General features: G+C 37.9%; 2 pseudogenes across 2 annotated transcripts in view; one reads left to right on the forward strand and one right to left on the reverse strand.

Moving 5' to 3' along the window:
* Positions 1-2,676, reverse strand: part of LOC147495728 (valine--tRNA ligase, mitochondrial 1-like) — a 30,292-nt pseudogene extending 27,616 nt beyond the window's left edge. The window contains exons 1-3 of the transcript XR_015199574.1: positions 2,673-2,676; positions 1,250-2,377; positions 922-1,121 (exon numbers count right to left, since the gene is read on the reverse strand). The product of XR_015199574.1 is annotated as a valine--tRNA ligase, mitochondrial 1-like (transcript). The remainder of the gene's footprint in view (positions 1-921; positions 1,122-1,249; positions 2,378-2,672) is intronic.
* LOC147495729 (SH2 domain-containing protein B-like) lies at positions 2,370-15,262 on the forward strand (annotated as a pseudogene). The gene is made up of 11 exons (XR_015197672.1): positions 2,370-3,307; positions 3,676-3,888; positions 3,976-4,065; positions 6,737-6,814; positions 6,914-7,078; positions 9,205-9,598; positions 10,027-10,310; positions 10,701-10,863; positions 11,260-11,600; positions 14,787-14,858; positions 15,014-15,262. The product of XR_015197672.1 is annotated as an SH2 domain-containing protein B-like (transcript).
* The last annotated feature ends 511 nt before the right edge of the window (positions 15,263-15,773 follow it).

Consider the following 15,773-nt stretch of genomic DNA (forward strand, 5'->3'; position numbering starts at 1 on the left):
ATGATGAAGAAGTTGATCCCGGTTCGATTTACAGTGGTATGGTTGGAGAATCATCAAGATTTAATAATGTTAGAGAGCTTCATGAAGAAGATTTTTGTGTCGGATGACGAGAGCGAGGATGAGAGAGATGAAGAGTATGAGTTTGAATCGATGGGAGAGAGTGATGGAAAGATATGGAGAGGAAGAATTGTAGACTTAGTGGAGTAGTTCAGAAGTCATAATGTTATCTTTTTGTATGTTTATTTGGATTATTTTGATCTTATGTCATTTTGTTTGAGTTATGACCGTTAGGAGACATGCTATGATTTTACTTAACTTTTGTGGTTGGATTACTAATATGTATTTTTAAAAAGTATATAAAGTTAATTTTACTTTAACTTCTAGGTGTTTTTTTTTAATTATTATTATTATTATATATTATATATTATATATATAATAATAATAATAATTAAAAAACCGCCTTTAGCTTCTAGCCCGTCCCAGGCATCGCGTCTAGAAGGCTAACAGCGCTAGCGCTCTACCGCCCGACTACCGCCTAGCGTTTTTTAGAACACTGGGTAAAATACATCTGAAGCAGTCTTGGAACAAATCCAAAGGCCGGCTATACTATCAGTTGAAACTCCTCCCCGAGTATATAATACTATGACATGGGATGATGAGACATTAACCTGTTTTATTTTGTTACTATTATACTATGTCCTTCCTATCCTTTTGAACGACAAAATATTGCAATCACAGTGTTATAAACTTAAAGTCAGCCGTTCGTCCAAAAATGAATATGTTCCACAAACACGAGAGTAATATCCATGGCAAGAAGTTTTAGGAGTCGGGTAACAAGAATCAAGAAAACAGTTTCCTGAGTCTAGCATATGATGTAAATACCAAAATATATCAGCTAAGTAAAATGGAATGTGACGGAACCTCTTCCAATCAGCAGCATATTTCTTAGGAATGATCTCAATCTTCTTATTCTCATCATCAACAACAGCATCAAGCGCTTCCTTAGCCATAAGGGCACAATTGACAAACCACTGTGGCTTTATCATTGGTTCAACCACATCATTACTTCTGGAATATACAGCAAGGCTCATCTCATTATTTTTAACACCTCTATGTAGTCCCTGAATGCAAGGATAACTATGTTAAAAGTAAATATAATTTTTTTTAAAAGAGCTAGAAGATAAAATATTTTACACCAGACACAAAAGGAAAGGCGATTAAATGTGACGCTACATTGAGATAACATTACCTTCTTCTTCAATGCTTCGATCACAGCTGCGCGAGCTTTAAACCGTGGCATCCCCTCAAACTCATAACCACCGTTGCTATTTATTTTCCCATCATCAGTGAAAATGCTGATAAATTCAAGATTATGACGCTTTCCATATTCAAAATCATTTGGATCATGAGCAGGGGTAATCTTAACAGCACCGGTCCCCAAATCTTTATCAACAAGTGTGTCACAAATTATTTTCAGTTTTCTTCCATTGAATGGATGAATTGCAAACTTGCCATGAAATTTAGTATGCTTGTCATCTTCAGGGTGTATAGCAATTGCTGTATCGCCCAGCATTGTTTCCACTCTGGTTGTGGCAACAACTATCTCACCAACGTCTCCCTCTAAAGGGTAAGCTAACAATTCCATCACACCAAATTCCACTGGGTCTTCGTACCCAGGAACCTCTCTCATAGTTCTTGGCTTGATGTCCACGTGATCTACCTCAATGTCTGATATAGCAGTTCACAAGACACAATCCCAATTAACAAGCCGATTATCCCTGTAGATAAGACCTTCATTGTATAGCCCAACAAAAGCCTCTGTCACAGCCTTGGACCATTTCTCGTCCATAGTGAAGCACTCACGGGACCAATCGAGAGAAGCACCCAGTTGGCGTTGCTGATTTAAAATTGTGCCTCCATACTCGTTTTTCCACTTCCAGACTTCAGATACAAATCTGTCCCGACCGATATCATGCTTGGTTAATTTACTCTCGCGCATAATTTTCTTCTCCACAACAACCTGCGTGGCAATCCCAGCGTGGTCTGTTCTAGGTATCAACAAAGACACAAAAGTATTATGACCTGACATTCTCCGCCAACGGACTATTGTGTCCTGAATAGCAGTAGTGAGGGCATGGCCTATGTGTAGAGCCCCAGTGACATTTGGTGGCGGTAGAACAACTACAAACGAGGGTTTCGAGCTGGAAGCAGCATCTGGCACAAAGAAACCTGATTTGTCCCACCAGTCGTACCATGATTTCTCGACATGGCTAGGGTTAATACTGCCTCTCCATCTTAGTAGAAAGCTGTTTCTTCTCGCCAAGAGGAGTCTGAGGGTCTAGAAAATCTTCAGCGTTTTCTTCCTTCTTGCACCTTTCTTCTCACTCTTGTTCGAAGTAGATGATGATGCCTTGATAATAAAATGTTACATTGGCGAATACCACAAGATAATTAGATATACCGAACAACAGAGAATAAAAAATTCTTACATGAAGTTGTTTCTGCAAGGCCTTGAGTTTTTTGGTGACCAAATGGAGAGGAGTGATAATAATTCATGATTATTTTTTTGGAAGAATAATAAGCTACACCATTTTATTGTGTTTGATGGTTTTGTAGTTTGTAGTATTCATTTATAACTTGAATGTTACAATGAAATGGAAGTTTAGGCTAACCCATAGTACCCTATAAGCACAATCCAGAGTTGGAAAGAAGTTGTTCACTGCGAAAGAGAAACATTTTTTGTTTTTACTTTTAATTGGTAGTTGGACATTTCTTTCATGTACAATGTGTGTGTTGCTTGTTTGTGTTTTTCATGGATTAATCATGGGGTAAAGATCTTATTCAGTTGGTGTTTGCGTGTTTTGTGAAGAAGGTTATACTTCTATTAAAAGAAGCAGTTCTCGCGTTTATCATCATGAACCGAGTGCAAGTCGTCATTCATGTCGTTATCTGACTAGGATGAACTCTAAGAAAATGGAAAACATATTGGCTATTTTTCATCAGAAATCTGAAAATTTAATAAGTTAGTTCCATTGACTTCTCATGATTGTCATTTTCCTTCCTATACATTTTTCGCTTATGAAGAATGATGTCTAACATGTTTCTGGTTATGCAGACGCACCCTGATATTGAAGGTAATGTTCCTTTCCTTGTTATGAACAAGGAAAAGAGAATGATGCTCTTTCCATTGTTTTTCCTACTCGAAAAAGCTCCTGATGCTGGCAATTTTGCCTCATGGTGTGAAGTACCATGTGCATCAGCACAGAATGAGTGGACATTCAATAAATGGGTTCATGTTGGATGTGAGGTTCGTTACAATGACATGTTCAAGCAACAAGGGAACGCCACACTCACACACACACACAAAGGGGAAAAAAAAAAAAAAAAATAGAAAAGGAAACACAGAGAGAGAGAGAGAGCACCCAATTTCATGACCCCGTAAGCCCCATAGGGGTGCCAATGGTCTTACCTTTTTGTGTACAATTTTATGTAAGTCAGACCCAATGATTCGATCCAATACATTTTATGTATTCGCAACAGGAAGGCCCACTGCAATCTTATGACCATGATCAGGTTTCTTATACAATAATATGTTGATAGTGCTGAAAGTAATTTTTAATTACATTTGGTTTGAGTTTTATTTTGTTCACTTCTGAAATGCTATGGCTTAATTAGGTACCTTTAACATCTATTCGTCTATACATTGACGGGGAGTTGGAGGGAGAAAAGAGCTTTTTATCCTCATTGGAGAATGACTCCAAATTGAAGGATTTGAAAGGAGTTACTTTGGGTGGCACAGATGCAGAAAATGGGAGACTGCAAGGTTATGTTCGCTACATTAGATTCATCTTGCCTCAGAAATCCGCTGTGGAAGATCATTTTGTTAAGGTGCATGTGAAATTACTGCTTCTAAAATTTGTCTTAGTTAGAGTTAAACTCACATAATTCTTAAGGAGTATTTTTGTTTGATGGCAGAACCCACCAATTGAGTTATCCATTGATACTGCAGGCATAACCGAGATTGAAGAAGATGGGGATGGTATTTGGAGCATCATTGGTGGAAAGGTTGGAGAATTTTTTACTTGTGACTCCTTTGTTTGACCTTAATTTGCTATAGTTTTAACTATAATTATAGGATAGTTGCATATTTTTGAGTTGAAATGAAACGTTTTGATTTCAATCTTTATATCCACGTCATGAGGAATGCATATATAGAGCGTGATATATCATACTTATGCACAAATGATGGAAATATATCTGTTAGGTAGGGTGAAGTGGTGAATTTTTTTAACTCAACTTCCGGAAATGACAGCAGTTAAAACTTGAGAAACGTTAAATAATTATTCAAGAGGAGAGTGCAAAACAAGGAAAGGGGGTTTATTATCATACTGCGTTGTTTTTCTCATATGAGAGTTACATTCGTATATAGGCAGACCACCTAAGTCTTCTAACTAAACTTGAATACTCAGACTAAATCCTAATTACTAATGGTTATAATAGTACACTTATTCTCTAACACTCCCCCAAGACGAAATATTCAGACTGTATGTTTCAGGCTTGCAATACTACTAAACACCCAAATGTGAAGCATGTACCCCACTTGCCCTCACAACAAAATACCTCACCAACACTTCATCCAAAAGAGAAAGCGGCAGCCAGTAACATTAAGCTTCACACATCAACCACAAACTTCATCCTCGAACACATGCGCTTGGAAAGAAAACACGGGCACACAAACGGCCAGGGAAAACATGCCTCAGGCAAACTGCCAACTACGACACACAACACAACGTTGTCAGTAGTATACCTACTCAACATAAGGGTGCACATAAACAGAGCATAGCGAACGAAGGCATGGCATGAGGCTTGATCTGCAAGAAGTTTCACAACAGTAGCACTAAGTCATCAACTACATTACATTGGAACAAACGACCAGCTAACCACAAACATCTTCTTTGAGGGTGTAACAACAAGTAACTCATTTAATCAGTTATCACAAGACCATTCTGACAAAAAAACTCAATAAAATTTGCTCAACACTGAACCGACTTCAAAGCTTAGGACTTTGTAAAGCAAAAAACCAATTCCGAAGGATCTTCACACATCAAGAGCGCACAAGAAGAGGACCAGCTGCTTCCCAGCACTCAAAACAACGCCACGAAACTTGTACACTCGTCCGACACAAAGCACAAAACAGTCCGATACCACCACTCCATATCATATCCTTGATTTCAATGAGGCATCTGATTAAACAGTTGGTGTGTTACAAACTGACTCATAGGAAAACCATAATAATATCCAAATCTAAAATTTAAAATAATAATAATTATCTGCAAACATCTATAAATTGGGGCCACACTTGAGCCTAACACGTGGAGAAAAAGACTTGGGTGACGTCGAGTGAAGAACTTTGGGCCAATACAATAACCCGCTTTGATACCAAGTTAAAACTAGAGAAACACATTAAATGACTATTCAAGAGGAGAGAGATGAACAAGAGACTGGAGTTCATTATCATATTGTTTTTTTTTTCCACATACGAGAGTTACATCAATATATAGGCAGATCACGTAAGACTACTAACTAAACTTGAATACTCAGACTAAACCCTAAGGCCATTGGTACTTATATAGTTATATTCTCTAACAACAGCAAATATATGTGACACCCTTGTAGCGTTGAGCGGTTGAGCCATTTATGTTTCCAAATTGGAGATATTCTTATTGTATGTTTTACGTGCATAGTGATCTCTATGCTATAAAAGCAAATGCTTGAATATGTTTCATTTCAACACGAAAACAATTAATTGCGCAGCAATTGCTTATTGCTGTGTACAACTGATGAACTCCATCCATATTGATTCATAAACTGCTTCAAATCATTGTTTTTGGAGTTTGAACCACTGATGCCCCTCGAATACAAGTCAATAATATACTGTTTTGCACATCACATAATGTGATGAAACCTGATTTTTCTATTGTCTAGCCAGAATATTTGTTTTGGTGATTCAACTCGGTATCCTATTACTGAGTACCATAGTACCATGGTTGCTTGACCGACTTGATTGTATCATAGGTCAGTGGTCCATTTTTTTTTTCCCGATCGGGCAGTGGTCCATGACCGAATGTTCCTACTGTAATTGTCCCGAATGAAGTGAGTTTTTGGGTGAGGGACGCTTAAACTCACTTTCCGTCTGTCCGATTTTTTTGTCTTTTAGTGTTTCAAAAAAACAAAGAAAAACAAAACAAAAAGCAAGCCTCAAAACACCCAGCCCCCTCCATCCTTCTTCCTCATGAGTCAAGACATCAACCACTTCTTCTGTCTCCGTGCCGCTGCTTTCAGGTAACCCCTCTCATCTTCTTCTTCCTTTATACTTCGTTTGGCCCCGGATACCCGTATACTAGTTTTTCACAGTAGTGAAGAGGAATTATATATGATTTTGAATTAAATAAACTTTTATAGAAGCATTTCCATTAATTGCACACACTGTTATCTTTTCAAATTGATGAGAAATTCTTGATGGAAACACCTTTAATAAAAAAAATAAAAAATAGTTAACTGCTAAAAACTAAGCGTTTCACTTTCTTCTTTTTTTTTGTGGCGAGAATACTTTCCAGCAGTCAATCAGATTCACCTTTTAGTAGTCTTTATACTTTTATGAAGAACTTAATCTATTTCTTCAGTATTACCTGTAGAATGATTCAGTATGTTATAGTAGTGATTTTGTATATTACAGGCATCTTGTCGCAAGAATTTCAACTTGGATGTTGTTTTATTAGATGGCCTCGGGCATCCCGTAAACAAGGAAATGGAGGTTTTATTCTCTGATTTTTGCTTCATTTCCAAATCACTAATCTCTATGCCACTGCAGTTCTGTCGTTGTTTACCAGGACCTGTTGTCATGTGTTACTAGGTTGTTGCTTCACTTATATATGCTGACAATGGAAATCCTGTTGAGAACCCAACTGATGCAGACGCTCCACTATTGACAAGCTATGATGGAATTGAATTTGCATCTTCTCAAAGACCAAGCAAATTGCTGCATGGTCGGGCATCTTTCAAGCTCAAAATATCTCAGGTGTTTATTTGTTGTATTGTGGCTAGTATTTTGCAGCATTGCTTGGTATTCAACACTTGAAAAGATTTAAAATATCACTGTTTAGGATAAAAGACGTTGAAGTATAAAGGGTATTTTGGTCAGCAAAATTGACGCAACATGAGAATCTTTTTAATGAATAAATGCCAATTTCGTGATTATGGTTATATGCTTTCTATCGGGGTTTGCTTTATTTGGACCAGTACTTACACTACACATTTCATTATATAATTGCCTAAATTTTCAAACTACCTTAACTTCTAATCCTCAAAACAGATTGTGATCTAAATGTGTACCTATGGAAAGTCATCATACCTTAAATTTTCATGCAACGTCCCATGACTCCCATCAATGTTTTACCAATGCTGTAACTTTCCATCACCCAATTGGGTCTGATACAACTATTATGTTTGAAGCTCTTGTTTGCATCAATTAAACGACTTATATTTGTATATATGTGCTAATAATTGAACTATAATGTTGTGTTTTTTTAGATGTTTTAAATAGTTTCACATGGGACATAGAAGGCTTTGCATAACAATATATAAGTCTCCAGTCATTGCCAATTAGTTTTGAGTTGGAAGCTCCAAAGTTTAAGATGGTGCTAGAGCAGGCTATTGTGCTTGGACCAAAGGGCCCTTAAGCTCCACGTCACCCAAGTATGTTTGTCCATGTATTAGGCTCAAGTAATGACACACGTTAGGGGGGTTAATATGGTCCCATGTTGGACATTGAAAGCCTTGCATAACAATGTATAAGTTTTTGGGCCTTTCCACTCATTGTCAATTGATTTTGAGTTAGAAGCTCCATAAGTTTAAGAGCCTTGATAGTTAGAATGTATTTTTAATTCAAGGATGTGACATTACATATGGTTATTTCTACCTCTATTAACATGACAGTTATGATTAAAATATATTAGAATCATGAATAAGTATTTCTGGGTGATACTTCAAAAAGTTCATAAAACTAGTACCCTGGAGATGTCTAATAAGGTTTACATTGGAAGGATGTACACGGGGACACAGCCACGACTATAAGGAAACTTAGCTTGAAGTATTGTTTAAATTAGACATCTTCCGCAACTGTGTCCCACATTATCGGGACCATTCTATCAAACTCATTGTTGTATACGTTGAGCACACTAGAGACTACTGACTAGCAACCAGAATATAGTAGGTTTGGGGAGATCTATCTTTCCAAAAGTTAAAACAAATCTAGCAACTATAGTCAAGTGTCTGGCGTTCTTCACTTGATTATTTACCACCCTCTTTCCATGTCATTTATGCTATAGTTCACTTAGTTTAGGCTCCCCTACTATTTGGGTTACTTGTCTTGTAGGTGGGATCCATCAAAATGATGGATCGCTGCCATGCATGGTCAACACTTGGACCGTCATGGTGTAGAGCAGTAGAGGTTACATAGTTTTCATCAATGGTTTGCTTCATCTAATAAGAATCATATTAATGTTAAGATGGCAAACTATCTTCATTGACTTCACTGGATCTTGTAAAATACTCAAGTTAGTCATCCTCCTGTTGATCTAGTCAGGCAAACTATCCGGGTTGACTTCACCAAGTTGTAAAAGACTCAAGTTAGTCATCTTGGATTTTGTTGAAACAGGGCTTGACAAGGTCTACAATTTCCAAGATTCCGATGATCTGGTAAGGTAAATGGGCCAAATCTTTAATTGAATAGCATGGTTTGTAAAACATAGAAATCTTTCATCTATATTGTAGAAAATGGAAAAGTAGAAAATGTATGCGGGGTGGATGAAATGATGGCTATAGTTTTTAGAGAACCCTGTTGATATGATGTACCTGATGGCATTGGCACTATATGGTGCTCCACCCTACCTAGCACCAAGAAAAAAGAAAAGAAAGAACAAAAAAAGAAGAAATAAATTGGTTCTCAACCCTGGGTTTTAAAATTTTAATTGGCATGTCTGTATGTCAGCTGGACATATACAAAATTTTGTGAGGAAGAATCTATGTAACCTTTCAGGTTTTCTGGCTTTAGTGTGCCAATGTTTTCTTATTAAGATACAACTTCCAGTTCCACAAGGTTCTTTTGATGATTGTGATCTTACTTTATTTTCTCTTGTTTTTCAGCTTTCTTCCAAGTGTGAAAATCGGCTGTTTCGTGTCCGATTTGACATTTGAAAAGCAGAAGCTATCCTTTTCTTGAGGCATACACCAAACAGATTCGTTGCGTCTCAAGGACTCATAATACCAGAACATCCTCTGTTATGGGCAAGAAGTCAAGTTCGGCCGTCTCTCTACTCTATGAGCCTCAGTTCACGGGATTTGATGACGGATCCCCAGAAGCTCAACAGAGTAATGGAGATGGAGAGCTTTTAAAATCAGCTATCCAAGGATCAAATTGCAGTCCGCCTCCAAAACGTGTTAAAGTAGGAGCAGAAAGTTATCAGTGAGGGTCCAGTCTGACCCCACATTTGGCCATCCATATGATAAATGCAACTCCAATAACTCAAACACTACTCAGGTATCCTCGGAACTACTCCTTGTGCATCATTATCCACTGAAATATCCGTGTGTGTGTGTGTGTGTGGGGGGGGGGGGGGGACAAATAGACTCAGGTATCAACATTTGGAGTCTTACGTCTTAGTATAATGCCAAAGATTGCTTATATTTGTCCTCATCATCTTGCACTCTTTTTCTTTCCCCTCGTATAACATGTTTTTTTCTGATTGTATTGTTTAATATGTACTGTTGGATTAATAGGAGAGCCTTGATAACAGATTTTTTTTCATATGGGTATGATGTTCCTTCTTTCTACTTGTTAGTGGGGGTGGGAGACTTTTGTATTGTTTTTATTTGCAGGTTAAAAATTTATTTATTTATTTTTTGTGTTTATTTTCTCTATTTACTATCATATACATAGTTCAGTATATTGGTTTACCAATTACACAGCTTGGATATGCATACGGGGAGGGTGTCAAGGGGAAAGTAGAAAACCTCGAAGGAACAGACAATACTCCGTCAGACTCTGAAAGTGTTCGAGAAAGCAACTCAGCTATCAAGAAGGTGGGAGCTACTAGAAATCCAATACCAGATTTGACCATTTTCAAATGTTGCCTAGGGGGCATAAATGAACGACATCTACTACTCAAGGAGGTTGCAGCCTTTGCTACTGATCTGGAAATGACAAACTTTGCCCAGCAAGTTTCCTTTTACACAGGGTGTTCCCACCACTGGTAACATTCAAATTCTGTTATATGGCTATATCTGTATGAGTTATGACTTGAAGTTTGAAATAGGTTTTCAGTAGAACGATTTTGGAAGTGTATTTGTACATTCCAATTGGGGGAAATTGAACTACCATTAAACAAGTCTCGTATAAAGAGCTTGCTCATTTACAAACTATAAATGCTTATTGAACACTTTACTTTCCCTTTCCTCCCCTTCATGTTCTTTTGATTCTCCAAAAGAATGTCACAAATTGAACACGTTGATTTAACGAACTGTTTTAGCTGTGAGGTCCCTCTATGCTTTTTGCTTGTACAGTTCTACACTACCTGCTGCAACGTCCTTGAGATCTACTTGATGATTTCCTTAGGTTTCCTCTTAGTCGTTTCATGTTTCAGGTACCCAATTTTAATAGCAAATCAATTATTAAAGGAGGGGTCTGATGCTTGGGACCTAATTTCACGAGGCAACACTCATGTTCTTTGGGTAAATGCAATCGTTGAGATTGGAGAACTGTTCACAAGAATTTCTCACTGCAGTTCAAGGTGTCTGATAAACCAGGTTACTTCTTTAACAACTCAAAAATTTATTATTCCTAGCTCTTAATAAAGAAGGCTTGATAAGTGAGGAATGAGTTTGTGTACAAGAGCCATGGTTGAACCTATAGGATTTAAGTCCAATCTTGTTAGTGTATGTACAAGTTTATGAAAATTTGCATTCTTGATCAGGTTTTGTTATATGACTAGGATTATTTGTTTCATAATAATGAGTTAGGGAAGTTATCACAGTTCGCTTTTTTTTAACCAAGCTAAGTCCCGATACTTAAGACTTCATACCCATGAGTCTGTGAGAGCATTCACCATCATCCTGCTTAGTTTTTTATCTCACTCTCCAGCTGGAACTCCTGTAACCAGTTAAAACTAATCCTTGCTTATTCATACTTTGTTGAATGTTCAGGACTTCGAGCTTCTACATAGACTCGCTGGATGCCAGGAGTATAACTCGAGAAAATTTTGACAGGATGTGGTGTTGGCTCTACCTAGTAGCTTTTACATTGTCTAGAAAGTGGATAAATGCAATCTGGGGGTGTGTGTCATCCATGTGGATTGAAGGTTTGATTACAAAGGAACACGCAGAGTTTTCTCTTAGAGGTTTGAGGGGAATCCATGAGCCTGGGACCTTCATGCTGAGGTTTCCTACTTCACGGAGCTGGCCTCACCCTGATGCTGGTAGCTTGATTGTTACTTCGTTGGTCCTGATTACTATATTCATCATAGGCTGCTCTCTGTTGATTATAGGTGCGCTTCTTCCATACCCATTTTATGTTTTGCTTTTGTTTTTGTTTGTTTAATAGGTAAAACAATGTCATCAAAAAGATAAATACAAATGAAGAGCCCAACTCCCAATCATTATACCCTTGGCAAGATGCCAAGGGAAGCAATTTACAAGAGCAATTGCAAGATAATGGAGTCCAATTCAACAAGCATATTACAACTAAAATTCTTTAGCAAAGAGTCCACTATTTTAAATATTTTAAAGGAGAATATGAGCTCTATAATCTAACCATAATTAGATCAACTCCTTGATGCTTGGAGTCGAAGATATGATTGTTGGGTTAACTAATATTACCCCCCACTAGATGACCCAATTAGGATTTCCCCCCCACTAGATGGGAAATTAGGGTCTCCTCCCCCCAAACACACGGTCAACTTGGTTTGACCGTTAACTTTTAGGTCAAATAACTGAAAATGACACAACTGCCCCCACCTAAGTAAAATTGAACATTTTCTTTTTGAAAACAATGAGGGCATTTGTGTCATTTTCAGTTGCTTGACTTGAAAGTAGTGAAGTTTTGGAGTGGACAAAAATAAGAAAGAGAAAGAGAGATCAGTCTGGAATAAACTGTTCTTGCTCTAACCCACTATTTATTATGTCTTAACAAGTATATTTACACCCACAGGTACACCACTTAACAACCACACAATGCTACTCACACCCATTACTAAAAACACCCAAAATAATAAAAACAATACTCTCACAAAAGTTAATGGTCAATCCAAGTTGACCGTGTGTTTAGGGGGGAATTCTAATTGGGTCATCTAGTGGGGGAGGTAATACTAGTTAACCCATGATTGTTTCTTTCCTTCCTAATACCCCAATTAGTTCGGTTCTTTTTTCTTTTCCTTATAAGCTGCAATTTATGCAATTGTACTTCTAATTATGTTTCGTTCTATTATAAATACTGCCACTATTGTTTATTTATTTTATTATGAAGCATCTTTTCATTTCAATCAGCATTATCAGATTCTATGGAGAAATTAAATAGTGAAGGTTGGCAAGAAGAGATAAGGTGTCTTGAAGACAAAATTGCAAGACTAAGTTGTTAGTCGAGAGTGATCAAGACACTACTTTGTTTCATCAGATGGCTAGTGTTAGGACTTAGGAAAGCATTAATCACTTGGAATGTCTCCATACCAAGGGAATTAAGTTTATAGGCGAGGATTGTCTTACAGAAGACATTGCAAATTTCTGTCCAAAGCTTTATATTGTACCTTGCCAGCTTCGTCCTTTGGATGGCCTTCATTTGGGCCGTAGGATGTAAAGGACCTTGAAAAAATGTGGTTTGCCATTTGTAGCATAGGTATTATTGTTCTCTGGGTCCTGACGACTTCCCAATAGACTTAGTTCCAAGTGGTTGAAAACCATCAGGGTGGAGTTCATGAACATGGTGGAGGAATTTAGCAGGACTAGTTTTCTTGCTCATGCCCTCAATATCACTTTGGCTAGTGAGGTGGTTGAGGGGCATTCTTGGGTGTTTTATGCCTGTATCTGGACTGTATTAACCTTCCCAAGAGCTTCCTGTGGGTGGGGTGGGAGATATAGAGGCAGTTACATCTGTATTCAGTTGTGAGGCTGTGTCTTTACCATTTAAATATCATGGTTTACTGAGTTAAGTCCATTTGGATCTTACGGTTGAACCCTTTGGTAAAAAGTTAAGTGGGTGGAAGGCCATGTATTTGTCTAAAAGGTCTAGGTTAGTGCTCATTAAGAGCACACTATCCAATCTCCCAGTTGTTTTTTTTGTCAGGATTCAATCTTCCTGTTAACTAGATCTTCTCTGTACGGAAGCGTGAATGTGTGGCTCATAGAATTGACTCATTCATCTGTAATTTTCTGTTGGACGACTTAGAGGAGCAGCATAGCTGCCAACTTGTCAATTAGAACTTAGTTTGTTTACCTAAGAAGGTTGGAGGTTTGGGGATAGGAAAGTCCACACCTTTGTCCTGACCCTGTTAGGTAAGTGGATGTGGAGGTTTGGCCTTGTGGGAGAGAGAGAGTTGTGGTGTCTTGTTTTGAAAAGGATGAGTGACCCTTTTCATATATAGGGGTGTGGGGGTTTGGTTTGGCTGTTATGAATACTCTCCCAAACTTCAAGAGAGATTTTTTTTTTGCTCGTTAAAAAGTGATGAAGGAAAAGTAGGCTGAGAAGGCCTACATTACAAGAGAATAACCAAAAAAAAAATATTTACAAGAGATGAAAAAAAAAAAAAAAAACCCGAGACATGCACCGTCACCCCATGTCTAAGAACATAAGACGATCCCATCTAGCTACAAAAGACTCAAAGAAACATCTTTTAAACTCTTTGAAGACTTTAGACCACCGAACTGACAAAACTTTTATCGAGATAATTGTCTTCTTAAGTGAAATTGAGATGCCATCAAAGCGAGGTATTAGGTACAATCGTTTCCTACGCTGGTCACTGTGGCATGGCGGAATGTAGAACAGTCCGTCCCCGCCCAGAGTTCCACTTAATTCATGATTAGTGACTAGGGAGGCAAATAACAAGACCATTGGGCCCTTATGCTGGAGGGAGAGGTTGGGTTCACCCTTCTTTAAAGTAACAGGAGCTATCATTCGTTGCCTTACTCCCTTGCCGCTTGTTCAAGAAAGACAGGAGGTTGAGTTTTGGAATGCTAGATTAAGGCCTCACTTTGGGGCACCTGGCCAACTAACTCGTAGGGCATGATGTCCAAAAATTCTTCCGCACGAGTCATAATCCTTGCGCTGTGGAAGGCATCCATATCAAACACATGGATAGATCATACAATAATGTATTTTGTGCGTGATTTACCTATGACTGGCCATAGGATGTGTTTCTCTTAGTAGTATGGAAGCTGTGGTATGAGGTCTGTGCACATTTACAGTAAACAAATAGTAAAATAAGACAGGTCTTAGTATGTTGACCTTAGATTGTTTTTTGAGATGGCATGAAGTATAGAGTCAAATCACCAAATTCACACTTCATGGCTATGTAAATGGTAAAGACGAGATCTAATACCCCTCTTGTGAGACTCTTTACAGTTTTCCTCTTAAGAATTTTTGCTATTTGGTGATGATGACTGTAACACATTCCTTTTTCTTTAAACTTTTGCTATCTGGTGATGATGATCTTAACAAATTCCATTTCCTTTATCACTGGCAGTGATAGGGAAGTAAATGCAAAGTCACTGCAAGAGTTGATAATGGAAGAACCACATCTGACTCGATTGGGAAGGTGAGCGTGACTTGCAAGCTCTAAATTCTTTAACTCTTGAGAAGTTCAAGACTAAGGTTTAGGCCATATCCATAATATAACTGCATCACTGCATTTCCGGAAGCAAGCTTCCAAATGTTTCTTGTGATGTCTTCTTACTTTTGCTATAAATGCAGGGTCACAAGGGATTTCAGTGAGTTAGCATGAAATGAAGCTTCGTACTGTTCCTCAGCTGGGAATGAAGATTTACTCTGTAGTTTTCCTTATCTTCCCCCTTTTTGTATATGTAGTCATTTTAAAATATATAGACCTCATAGAAAATAGATTGAATCATGCCGAACCCAAGGACCCATGTCTAAAAAACAAAGGCATGTCCAGGTACACAAAGTTCTAATAGAAAGCAAGCGTCTAGATCCAAGGTTAAATATTTTTCACCAAAGCGACACAAACTCTATATATTTAATGTATACAATATAGGGTTAACTAGTATTACTCCCCACTAGATGAGCCAATTAGGATTTCCCCCCCACTAGATGGGAAATTAGGGTCTCCCTCCTAAATACACACACACAAAAAGTCAAAGTAGGTTGACTGAATTTTTTTTGTGTGTATTTAGGGGGGAGACCCTAATTTCCCATCTAGTGGGGGGGAAATCCTAATTGGCTCATCTAGTAGGGGGGTAACACTAGTTCACCCTACAATATATGTCGCAGCACGTAGTAATGGGAGTTTAAAAAATTATGTTGTCCAATATTGTTCTAAGTTTATCTACTTTTGCTGATAGCTTAGATGATAATCTCATAAATTTTTCATCAACAGAGTGTCTAGTGTCCACTAGGGGTGTGCATGGTATCTGATTACTCAAAACCGAATCGGAACCTATTTAAATAATGGGACAAAATTCCGAAATAATGAACCAAAAATCTTATCCGCATT

This window comes from Coptis chinensis, chromosome 6, assembly GCF_015680905.1.
Source record: "Coptis chinensis isolate HL-2020 chromosome 6, ASM1568090v1, whole genome shotgun sequence".
In the NCBI taxonomy this organism is placed as follows: Eukaryota; Viridiplantae; Streptophyta; class Magnoliopsida; order Ranunculales; family Ranunculaceae; genus Coptis; species Coptis chinensis.